General features: G+C 41.5%; 1 protein-coding gene and 1 long non-coding RNA gene across 3 annotated transcripts in view; one reads left to right on the forward strand and one right to left on the reverse strand.

Annotated features, from left to right (window-relative positions):
* The window catches only part of Myo3b (myosin IIIB), a 430,473-nt gene that overhangs the window by 354,119 nt on the left and 63,155 nt on the right, over positions 1-13,199 (forward strand). The window lies entirely within an intron of this gene.
* Positions 1-13,199, reverse strand: part of LOC131424266 (uncharacterized) — a 77,977-nt gene that overhangs the window by 7,889 nt on the left and 56,889 nt on the right. Inside the window, exon 3 of the long non-coding RNA XR_009227003.1 lies at positions 4,562-4,684. This is a non-coding gene — a long non-coding RNA (uncharacterized LOC131424266). The remainder of the gene's footprint in view (positions 1-4,561; positions 4,685-13,199) is intronic.

The following is a 13,199-nucleotide window of genomic DNA, read 5'->3' on the forward strand; positions in this document are numbered from 1 at the left end:
TTTTATTTTACTTTGACACAGGTTCTCACTAAGTTGCTGAGGCTGGCCTTGAACTTGCAATCCTCCTCCTTCTTGAGTCGCTGGAACTACAGGCATGGCTACCATACCCAGAATCAGTAGACTTTTTAAAAAAAGTTGAACCATCCTTTACATTCTGAAATAAATTCTACTGAATCAAAATGTATTTTTTAGACCCTTCTGAATTTTACTTATGAATGATTTCCATAGTTTCTCCTCAGAGCTCAGCACAGTTCTTTAGCATCAGAGACTTCAGTAAATATTTTACAGAAGTTTGTCTGCAGAACCTTGGCGGGCAGAGCTCTTGGGTTCTCTTTCACTCTGGTGCTTTCTTTCTGCCAAAGCTAGTGTTACTACTTCACTTAGTTATAACACCTTGAATAATTTATCTATGCAGGAAAAACTGAAAAATAAAAAGTAAGCTTGATCTATGTATTAGTCAGCTCTGTATCACTGTGAACAAAATACCCCCCCTCAAAAAAAAAAAAACAAAACAACTTAGAGGGGGAAAAGCTTATTTTGGCTCATAGTTTCAGAAGTTCAGTCCATCACGGTCCATTGGTGGAAGGGTGTGGTGGAGGAACACGGAGGCCAGAAAGCAGAGAGACAGGAAGGGGCAATCCACCTCCTCCACCTGCCTACAGTTACCACCCAGTTAGTCCATTCAAATTAGGATGGACTAATTAGCTTGCATTTCTCATCATTTTACCTCAGAATATTCCTGCATTGACACAGGAGCTTGTGAGGAATACCTCATATTCAAAGGATAACAAGCTATATAGTGTAACCAGTAGCAAGTACTCAGAGACTGTGATTTTTTTTTTTACTCCTTCTCAGGGATAGGAGCTAAATATCTGCAACAGTAGCAATTAACATGACTAGAGATTTAAACCCACATGATATTCAGTATTAGGAAAATCAAAAACTGGCCAATCTTGGTTTGAGGGGTGTGTGTGTTGTTTGGTTTAAATTTTGGGTACTTTCATATGCACACAGAGCTATTCAGTGGTGTCTATTATAGGACAATAGAGTGCCCTCCTACTATAGGATACATTATAGACTGAGATCATTCTAAAAACTAAAAAGGAAACAAATATTATATGTTAGACATGAAGTATTAGGCTATTTGAGACATAATTTGTAAATGAGATAGAAATAGTCTCTGCTCTCATGAAATGAGGAGAGGCTTTTAAGCCATGGTAATCATGAAAGGAGTGGCTTAAAAGGGGAAGTTTAGATTGCTACAGGAACATATAGCAAGAGAACATAGCCTGATCCCAGGACTCAGGACGAGTGTCCTAGGAAAATCATAATGAAGCTCTATTATAATGAAGACTTGAAGGATGATTGGAAATTATTCTTATTCTTTATAGTGGGAAGTGTGTTCCAGGTTGAGGGATAGGTCCAGAAGCTATAAGAAAAAAGCCAGTAGGGAATACACAAGGAAGTAGAAGTCCATCTGCCTGATATATAGTGTACCATATGCTTAGGAAGATAGGCAAGGGACAGAACTACCAACAGGCTAAGGATTTTGGATCTCATACTAAGGGCATTTTCCATGACACCTTAATAGAACTTGTTAAAGTAAATATATTCAATGATACTTGTTAGAGCATGGTAAATAAGACTTTATTCGGGATTATCACAATAGATATAGATACCACTGCAACAGGGTCTTGCAATGAGGGAGAGAGAGAAAGGGCTCCACCCTGAATACAGCATAGGTGAGTGAGAATTTATAGCCAAGGAGCTGCATAGGGTCAACGGATGGAAATTACTAAGGGGAAATATCAGGGGTGAGGGGGATTCTGGCCAAACCAACCTAAGAGGATTCTGGCACAAGACAGGTCAGATGATCAGAAATCATCTGAAGATGAGAAACCAGGGCAGATGTCAGGATGAGAGGGTCTGGCTAAACTGACTTATCAGGGTTCTTTTCCTTTAACTGGATTTTTTTAAAGGAAGTACACAAATGGGCCTCGTAGAAGGATCGGAAGCCTAAATTTGGACAAGCAAAGAATCCTTGTCAGGCTCCTTGCTCACGGGTGGAAACCAATGTTTATTGAATGATTCCAAACAAAAGTCAAATGGATGTCTTTCTCTCTTATGTGTCTCCTCAGTCAGTGGAAAACTCCAAACACTGCTTCTCTACTAGCTGTGGGTGGTACCGACTCCAGAATCCCCACACAAACAGATGTTGGGGACTATGTACAATGTGTTAAAATACATTCAATCTACTGGTACCCAGAAAGTACTTGCTCTCCCTCAAGCCCAGGAAGAAACCCAATTTCCTTAAGTGGCCCCTAATTTCCCCTCCCTCACTTTGCCCCCTGCCTTCCTCGGCTCCCACCCCCCTGCTTTTTCTTTCAAAGTGAAAAAAAAAAAAAAATCCCAGCAGGACTATGGTTCCTTCGTTCCCCTGAATAGTGAAATAAGTACTCTGCAACAGGCATTAAGTATTTAAACCTTTGTTAATTGGTTAAGAAAAACAATTGTCACAGTGGCCTTGCTCCCCTAGAGGCTGGGGAGAGAAACAATGGGGTGTTCTTTCACTCTCCCACAGAAGCCCCTCAGGAGACCTCTCTGGAGAGCATAAGATTCTTTCCAACAAGGTTACTTCAAAGGGTGTAAAATCAGCAGCTGGGCTCAGAGACACCACAGAACCTAGCCGAGTGCCCCTTGCCTCTGCTTTGGTCACTTCTGTCCCTGGATTACTGCCACATTGAGTCCCTGCCTGTGTCCTCAGAAAACTCCATTGGACTTTAATGTTTTTAAGGGTATGGGTGTATGTACGTGTGCCTCACACCTGCATCCCTTAACACACTGAGTCATCTTGAGAGCCGGGACCTACACTAGTTCCACCTCTGACCTGAGTGCTGATGCAGAGCAGGTGCTCAGGGAAGAGATCCAACCTCCCTCACCTGCTCTCTAGGCAGAGGTTGGGCCTCTTCTGGCTGAGCCTTCTCCTCCGGGCCTTTGGGAACACTTTTTCATTTCTGAGTTTGTCTCCATCATTCCATTGGCCACAAAGTCTCCATGAGAGATGGGGATGTCAGGTCAAGGCCAGAGAATAGTTTTTCTAAATTTCCATTTTGCCTGAGGCCACTTGTCTCAATGCAGCTGTGAGCCCAAGCCTTTGCACTAAGGGACTCATTTACACTAGCATCGTGTTTCTCAGTAGAAAAATCCATACTGGGGCTAGAATTGTCCATGCATAGTAAATAACAGCAATAATAACACATATTTCATACTCTGTTCCTGCACCTGGGTTAAGTTGGTTTTTGTTGTTATTATTATTTTTTTGTTGTTGTTTTGTTTTATACAATATCGTATTTAATCCTAACAACATCCTAGTAAGTAGGTACCATTCGTATTTCTTGATGAGGACACAGGTTTAGCACCTTGCCCACACATAGCTGGCCTGCAGATCAGCTGACTTCATGATGATGTTGGAGGCAGAAATAAGTTTTCTATCCTGAAGATGTTGTTTTTCATATATAGCAGTAATCTTTGGAGAAAACTAATTCTCAGCAATCAAAATAATTTACAAAAGACCTCTTCTATTTTTGAGGTATCCTGGCAAAGAGCTGGGATTTGACCTCTCCTGTCCCCATCTTGTTTTCTTCTCCTCTTCCTAAAGTTATGCCAAACTAATGGATCAAAACAAAAACCTGGTAACACACAGATTTAGAAAATCTTATATACATGCTACTAGGCATCTAGCTAATTAAATAAATCTGAATTTTTTATTTGATTTTTAAACTTTTCATCCAGGATTGTGGTCTGTCTGTAGGGCTCTATGTTTATAGCTTATCTCCCTCAAAAAAAAAAGAAAAATATTTTAAAATCGAATTGGATGAGTTATAAGCATCTGTACTAAAGCTATTTATCTAGCTTCCCCTCACTCCTTGCCTCCCATCCCCGCACCCCGCTTTAAAAAGGGAAAAACAGAATCTGTACACCTGTCACCATTTTCATAAAGTATTTATTTACCAATTAGTCAGCACTGTGAACTGGTTGATTTAATGGTCTCTCATATGATTTATGCATAACTTTTATTAATTGAGCCTGTGGAGATGAAGGGCAGATATAAATTAAAGTGGAAAATGTATCACTTGTGGTTCCTTTAAGGAAATTCAGTTCTCTTCAACCATCTGTGCCCTTTTGGTGGCGGTGGTAGATTTTTTTCCCCCATTAAAGGGTTTCTTGGATTTCAGGTAATAGGGTTATGTAAGTACCAGAGAATACCCACACAGGGTGGGCATTGGTTTGGACCTTTCCCGCTTGTTAATATAATTAAAAAGAACTTTTATTGACCTGTAACTTGATTCTTGATAGTTACAGTATTTTAAAGAGAGAAGGCAATAAGCTTAAAAGGCAGCTTAGAATCTCCAGCCTTGCCATCAGCCAGGCAAACTGCTGCTATTTTTAGGCCATCTCTGCCTTTGATTCAGACCCTTAGGAGGAAAACTGAAATAAGTTCTCAGCAGACATTAGGTCGTTACCCTACATATCTAGAACTCTTTTCAACAAATTATCGTACCTGAAACTGCTTCCACCCTTCTGCACTCAGCTCCTGAGACCAAGGTCTGTAGTACTGACAAATTAGTCCTCCATGCTGTGGTTCTTTACCTTGGCTGGCTGCACATTGAAATTGCCAAGGGAGCTGTAAAAAAATAAAATTAAAATAAAAAGTTGATCTGCTTGGGTCTCACCTCCAGAGACCCTGAGTAATTGTTCTGGGGTGTGGCCTGGCCATTGGGATTATTTTAAGGTTTCCCAGATGACTCTAATGTATAGCCAAGGTTGAAAATGACTGCTCTAGGGACATGCACAAAGAAGAAAACTGGTAATAAGTCACACAAATAAATTCTAACCTGTCCTCCATTTTCAAATATTTCTACTAGCCTGAATAATGTATCCCAGGTGAATAATGTATTCCTAGTGCTTCTTTGTTTCAGGAATCCCTTGAGCTTGTGTTTCTCTTATGGGGGGGGGGCGGGGGGCCAAAAGAATATCTGTTTCTACCCTGGCTCACATCTGAAAAACCAGAACATTGTGGGAGGCTGAGTCCTATCACCTCTGAGCCCTGCCTACAGGATGGAGCCTGAGATCTCACAGAGCAATGTTCACGTTTTAGTCAGCTTTTTCCCTGCTCTGATTAAAAGACCCAACCAGAACAGCTGGAGAAGAGGAAAAGTTTATTTGAGGGCTCACAATTTCAGAGGTCTTAGTCCACAGAAAGCCGTCTCCATTCCTTGGGGCTCAAAGTGAGGCAGAACATCATGGTGGAAGAGTGTGGCAGAGGGAAGCAGCTCACATGGTGATCAGCAAAGAGAGAGAGAGAGTCTCCACTCTCCAGATACAAAAAATATATCCCATAGCCAAGCCCTCAGTGAACCACTTTCTCCAACCACATCCCACCTGCTTCCAGTTACCTTTCAATTAATCCCATCAGGGAATTAACCACTGATTAGGTTAAAGCTATTACCCAATCATTTCTCCTCCAAATCTTCTGGCATTCTCTCACACCTGAGCTTTTGGGGGCCACCACAACCAAACCACAACACCTCAGTAGTGTACACCCCTTTGTGATTTTCTAGGAATGAATATGGAGTCACACTGGTACTTCTCAGGCTAACCCCCTTGTAACATCTGAGATAACCAGCCAGCAACAGGGGCACCATTTGTGGGCAATGGAACAGTCCAGGTGCCACAGTTTGAGTGTGTCCCTCTAGTATTCATGTGCTGGAAACTTAATCCCCTAATTCCTATGTATTTGGAGATAGAATTTATGGGAAGTTATTACAAATGGATAAAGTTATAAGGGAGGGACCCAGTGGTGACTTTATAAGAAAAGGAAGCTTTATAAGTAAAGAAAGCAACTCCTAAGCTTAGAATTCTTTCTCTGTCTCACTATGTGATACCTTATCAGGTGCCAAGCAGAAGCTGGCACCACACTTAGACTTCCCAGCCTCTAGGACTATGAGCCAAATAAACTATCTTTATATATTACCCTGCCTCGAGTACTTTGTTATAGCAACAGAAAATAGACTAAGACACCAGGGGATCAGAAAAATTTATAGCTGAAAGAAATAAGTAGTCACACCTCTTGGAGTTGGGAATCAGTCAACAAATTACACAGTGTTTGTTCAAGAAGAAAAGGTTTTATTGTCTTCAGTTAGATAAGTGGCTCCTTTGGGTAAGTGAGTTTTCTAACCAGTGAACTGAGAACTAGGAACTAGAATACAAGTCATCTTCTAGTAAAGGCTCTATTTGAAGCACATCTCTACCCCTGTGTTTGGACTTACGTTGTGGCCTGTAGCCACTTGTGCTGGTTGCCTTACCTTGTGACCTAAAGTTCACAGACCTAGTCCTTTGCAGTTCCTCTGCACCAGACTCAACAGAAACACGAGGCTGAGAGCAATAATTTTCACAGCAGCCTGGGCGTCGCCAACGTGATTTATGTGTTTTGACTTGGAGACTATATTTTAATGCTGAGATTTTTCTGATTATCTTTTTGTGTGCACCCGCTCACCACATGGGCTCTTAATTTAGAAAATATTCAGCAATTACATGTGGAATTGATACTTTACATAAAAGCAAAAATGGTGCCTCTTATGTATGCTACTAAAAAATTTTGATGTCTTTTATTTTTATGGCAACAGAGATACGTGACCCAAAGAAATGGCTCGTTATTTTTCCTTTTCTGTGAGATGAAATGTTCTTAATTCAAAAGTGGATCTGCCCCCTGAATGAAGGGCACATGGTGAAAGTTTGGGGTTCAGCTGTCCTGAAACCTTAATTGATGAACTTCCATTACTGATGGCTCTGAATCAAATCTGAATCAGACTTAAACTAAATCTAAAATTTTGTGAAATTAATTTTGATGTCAAAATCAGATATCTTGGCAGCTTCATAGAGCATGATTCTTCCAGGAACCGCTACCTTGACAATTGATTACCTAAATATTTAGCAGTTTGTATAAACAACACTCTAGTAAAAGCATTTGGATGGATTTAAAGAAAATGAATGGGTATGTTGATTTCTTCTCTTGCCAAGTTTGTCTGATGCCAACAAAGCAAGAATTTTGGCATTTTTGCTAAATGGCCACTTTGTGATACAGAAAAGTAATGTCAACCAACTATAACAGAAAGGGTCGATATAACTTTTTACATCTGCCTTTGCAACTGTATACACCCTGGGTTTTTAGGAGTGTTTTGTTGAATTCACACTAACACAGGTACAGGAAGGAAAACAATATTCTCAAACATGAAACCTTGGGGAATTTACATTTTTATGAGCTTGGTCAAAATATATCTCAAACTTGTCACTTTCAATAGTTAATTTTTTTATTGCAACCATTGTCCAAATTATGTACATACACATGTTCATATATAATAGGTATATATTCAAAGTCATTTAATTCCAATGTCCTTTGTGTGTGTGTATATTTTATGTGTGCTTAACAAAAATTAGAAATACATGTGTATGTGTGAACATATATACAGATATATACGCACTGTTTTATGGGCTGCTAGAAGAAAAAAGGTCATGACACCACATTTGTTCTCCACATTTAAAAGTGAACTCTATCAAACTGGGCCTTTGGATACTTTATTACTTCTCCCTCCCTATTTGGAATCTTTTTTTTTCCTAGTAGCCTCAGGCATAGATAATTTTTTCTTTCCTTAGGAAAATCTATTGACATAATTATTAATTTAGGTTTTTGATTGCTCTCCTTTGAGCACCGCCAGACTCCTGTGGACTTAAGAGCTTGTACAGTATCAATATGTGCCTGCAATTTTAGACCTTCACAGAGGCTCATCTCATTCCCAGGAAGCCTAGAACTCTTGAGTCCTGTGTTAAAGGTACAGAGGGCTAGTATTTCTCATGATTGTGCTAAATGAGTTCAAACCACTTTCTCTGAGATCAAAAATTTTAAAAATCAAAGCAATGCCAGGCTTGTAAACCACACCCTTTCATATTTCAGTGAACGAAAGAGATTTTCTATGAAAACATGAGGTTAGTTATAACAAAGGGTGGATAACGTATTTGTCATTTGGCAGGCCTGATGTGGCACTGGAAGGAGAGGCAGAGCATAACAAAGATATTCTCCCCTCTCTCTCTCTCCTCTCTCCTCCCTCTCTCTCCTCCTCTCTCTCTCTCTCTCTGTGTGTGTGTGTGTGTGTGTGTATCATGGGGAATTGAACCCAGTGACTTGCACATGCTAGGCAAGCTTTCCACCACTAAGCCAAAAATCCAACTCTATTTTTTTCCTTTTGGCAAATTCTCCCACAGATATTCTGACCCAGAATCATAGAACTTGAGGATTTAAAAAGATGTCTTAGAGACTATTTAGTTCAACCCTCTTGTTCTGCAGGTGAGCAACTAAAGCCCAGAGCATGCATTTGGCCCCAGGCCATCATACTTGCTGGTTAACTTTCTTCAGGTCTCTTCCCCAGCGTTCTGCTAAAAGAGTAACGTAACTACAAAATGCACCAATAGTTATGTGTTGAAGTCTTTAAAAATACTTGAGCCTGATGGTAGAAATCTGGAACCAGCTGCAGGTGATTTCCTTCCTCACGTCTACTATTTGCAATGAGCATGCAGTTATCTTTCAACTCAAGGCATATGATCTCTAATGTATGTGGTAAAACTGCCCTTATATGTGTCCGTCTGTTGATAGAAGTGCTTTCTGAAGATGTTTCAGATGAGACAAGGGAACTATCCCTAATATGCTTCATAATGGATTGATGGTACAGGGCCAGCTTGGCAGAAATATTGAGATTCCCTTTAACAAGCCCATTCCCCATGCCCTAGGTGAAGAGGGATGGAAACCAAAAATCTGCAGAATTTTAGACAAAGAGGGAACATTAAAACGTCTCTCCAAACCCCTAAATCAATCCATGAGAACAATGAAGTTCAGAGGAAAGAAAAAGCAGATCATTGTTTCTGCAATTTTAGAATTGCAGAAAATTTATAATTTTAGGTCAAGGTGGGTGTTTTAGTTCATTTAATCTGTTATCACAAAATATCTTGAACTTAGTATAAAGTACTTGGTAATATTTACTAGACAGTAATTTATTGTTCACAGTTCTGGAGGCCAGGAAGTCCAAGATAAGGCATCAGCAGATCTGGTATCCCATGATAACTTGTTCCTCATAGATGGCAGTTTCTGTGTGTCCTCACATGGCAGAAGGGTTAAAAGGGGTGGGGTGGGGACAGTCCTCAAGATCTTTCATGAGGGCACTAATCCTGTTTTCATGATATCATCACCTCCTGACCTAATCACCTCCCAAGAGTTCCTCTCTTGACATCATCACCTTGGGCATTAGGTGTCAAAGGGACACAAACATTCAGATTATAGAAATGAGTGAATGAATTGGCAGAGAAAGAAAAGGGAAGGCAAGGGCTGGGGTTGTGGCTCAGTGGTAGAGCACTTGCCTCACATGTGTGAGGCAAAGGTTCAATTCTCAGCACCACATGTAAATAAATGAATAAGATTAAGATCCATCAACAACTAAAACATTTTTAAAGAAAGAAAGAAAGAAAGAAAAGGGAAGGCAATTTACATTCATTGCTCACTTCCTGAGTACTTGGCTCTGGGCCAGGTGCTTTCTGACTATCTTATCCTTTCACTGGTCTCCCTCACAGACCATAAGGGTCACAAGGGTAGGATCATGTCCACACCGTTTCATGTTGCATCCTTGGCGGCTGTCCCACAGCTGTGGCAGATGCTCAGTAAATATGTCTGACTGTTTGAATACAATGAATGAGTGAATCCCTCACCAGCTTTCAGGAGAGTTAGCATCTTAGCATCTCCCCTTTGGAAATGATAAAACTGAGGTGCAGTGACCCAAGGAGCTTAATCAGGATCACAGAGTTTACCAAAGTCATCTGACTCCAAACCCCACAACCCTTTGTACCCATTAGTACAGAAAAGGTACTTCACTAATCAGATCCTGAATTCTGACTTTTACTGACTCGTTCTCATCTCTTTGCAAGAACTGGAAAACAGTGACTTGAGTGAGATCTGTTATTCCTAACACATTATTATTCTCACAGAACATACTGAGATCCACTTACAGTATGCTGTGAAGTATCATAAGTAATTAAAAGAGAACTGCACATCTTAAAATAAATGCGCTCCATACACTTGAACGTGATGCACCCTTGGCTTTCCCTTGCTTTGTCTCCAGCTGTCTCTGATGTGCACCCTGGTAGTCATTAGTCAAGAGCATCTGTAAGATTTTCCTCTATCGTGAAACATCTGACCCTTTTTCGATGAGAATCCTTATTGTTTCATGGAGCTCAGTGATGCTGTACATCCTGATGTGCACAGTGATACTGTCATGAGATTCTGATAGAGCTTGCAGGCAAATTACACTGAACCCTGGCCTGCTCCATCAGAATCATTTATTCCTCTGGTCTCTGTGGTCGGGGGTGGAGTAAATACCTCATGTGGCCTATCTGAGGTTTATATATGACTCCCTCTCATCCCATCCCCACCCAAACCATATCCTCCTGCCCTACCACAGCCACGGCCACCTCCACAGCCAGAGAAAGAGAAAGGCTGTAGAGAGCACACTGTAGACATTAGACAGCATGGCTAATGTGCAGGGAGGGAAGAGCTGAGAGACAGGGAGAGGAGAGATGGTGGGGTACAGGGATGCAGGAGAGGAGAAACCCAGGCTACATGGTTTTAGTCCCTAGAGTACCTGAGGCCAGATTCGCAGATTGCTGAACCAGATTTGCATACCTTCATCTGTCACTTTGTTGTCTACTTTCCTGAAGGCCACGTAGTACTGGGCAGTGATGGTGATTATTAATCCTTATTGGCTGCACACGGCCTAGCTAAGAGGGTGCTGTGGAGCCAGCCTAAAGACAGGGTCATATCGCAGGTTCCACAGAACCTGTACAGGAGAACAACCCAGAAAGGACAGAGGCTCTGTCGTAGACTAGCCATGAGATGTTAGGCAAGTCCCTCATCCTCCCAGAATCTAAGTTTCAGTCTCTGCAAAGTAGGAAAAATAACCATCATTTTGTGGTTGTGGTGCAGCGTAAAGATAGTGTATGCCATTCATAAGGACAGTCCTTTACATGCAGAACACGTCCAAAAAACAGTAGTAGTTCTTTCCTGACAGCCTTAACTAAAGATGGCCAGATGGTTAGAGGGGAAAATCTTATGGCCACTAGGGAGATGAATTGCCTGGTATAACTTTGGGACAGGCAAGACTAAATTATGATGAGGTAGAAGCCATTACATCTCTGCCACCTCTTAATTTTGTCCCTCTGCTCCTTATGTATTATTCCTAAGTGTTAAGGGTGTTCTCAGATATCCAGGGCCCCCATTGCCAAACAGCATGCCATCTGAGCCTTTGTAGGGTTCCCTTCTTACTCTTATCTTAACCCATCCTGTAAATCACTCCACTAATCCAGATAATGAATGAGGCTTCTATAGTCATTTTTGCTTTGAATCCATTTCTAATACAACTACATATTATTAGGGGACTTTTGCTGTCAAAATGCCTGAATCTAGATGTTTCCCACATTTTTGCCACCTATAAGACCTTTATTCTTCTTGCAGATGCTGCATTTTGACACTTAAATCTTTTCCCAAGATTATAATTATTTTTGTTCTAATTAGCCTGATTGTGATTCTGACTGGATTTGTTGGGATATTACAAATAATCCCAGAAGCCTTATCACAATCTTTTGGAAGGGCAACCCTCCACTAAGCACTCCAAATGCTGTCATTTCCGGTACCAGGCCTGAGAGAGGGATGGCCCATGAGCCCCTCACATCTCATTCGGTAGGGCCTTCTGTTCACATTTACCATCCCCAGTCCCTCTGCCTTCTCTTACTCCAGCAGGCATTTACCTAAGTTCAGCTGGCCTCTGAGTACAACATAAATCGTGCAGAATGGCGTTTTTAAGTGTTCCACATACCTAAGCATTACCACACATTCCTAATTGGGCTTGATTTGGCCATGAAATTCCTTAATTCTGACTGTATGTTTTCTCCTGCCCATAGGGTTCATGGGGGAAGAACACTTTTGAATAAGCATCTGTTCCTCTATTTTTTTTCCATCCTCTGCCCCCACTACCACTACCCCACACACCTCATTACCCTCCAGGGTCCAGAGCAGGCCCTGGGAAGGCGTAAGGCAAACTGCATGCTGATTAGGCTTGAGAAGCCATCATTCTCACTGCATACAGGCCTACAAGCTTCGAGTCCTTCAGAACCAAGTCCCTTATCTTGGTGGTTCCTGCTAACTAGGTGCTGGGCATTACTTCACCTCCCTTTGACCTGCCTGGGGTTGGTATACTGTCTGCATATTTTTCTGCATAGTCAGGAAAACATGGCTGAGCCAGGGGCTCCATTTTAAGAGTGTGGCAGAGGATCTTGGCATTCCCTTGCCTCATTTTCAGCCATCCCAGCTCTCAGAGGGATCTCCTCACTGTCCAGGTGGGATGTAGAGGCCATCTATCCCTCTTCTACTGCAGAGTCACCTCTGCCATGCTGCTTCTCCTCCCAGATTCATGAGCCAAACCAGGAAGGACCTGAGGAGGTTAGAGCACAGCAGGGGGCAGGCCTGTCTTGGTTACCTGACCTTGCAGAGTGCCCCTGGATCCGGCCTATTGTCCAAACTGGGTTCTCTACCATTAATCCTGTGAGTCCCTCATTCCCTCCCTTGAGTTCCCTTATTATTTAAGATGATCCCAGTTGGTTTCTGGTGACTGCAACCAAGAACCTTCACTGATTCTAGTATCAACCTCCAGGTGAATGAATCTTCTGGCCAAGTAGATATAATAGCATCTATTACTGGTGGTTCTCCGGCCAACACTTCCAGTTCTTTTGTTCAGCTGTTTATAGCTCGTGTAACTAAAAGGTTGCATTCTAACACAGTGAATTAGAATAAGATGGCCAGAGAAATATCAGGACAACATTGGATCAGGGAACAAACAATTCTAAACGGGTCCAGTTGTGCAACCTATTTCTTAACATAGCATCTAAAAATCGTAATCGTAACATTTGGGGACATCTAAAATGACTGATTTTGCAGAAAATATTTGTTGTTTAATTACAGGATCATATGGGTCTTTTGGCAACCAACAGATGCCAAAACAGACTTTAAGCACCATCTTGAGAAACTTGTGATTTGCTTAGTGTGCTTT

The sequence above is a fragment of the Marmota monax genome, unplaced genomic scaffold (assembly GCF_021218885.2).
Source record: "Marmota monax isolate L192 unplaced genomic scaffold, Marmota_monax_Labrador192_F-V1.1 WCK01_AAM20220418_F8-fsc00007, whole genome shotgun sequence".
Taxonomy (NCBI): Eukaryota; Metazoa; Chordata; class Mammalia; order Rodentia; family Sciuridae; genus Marmota; species Marmota monax.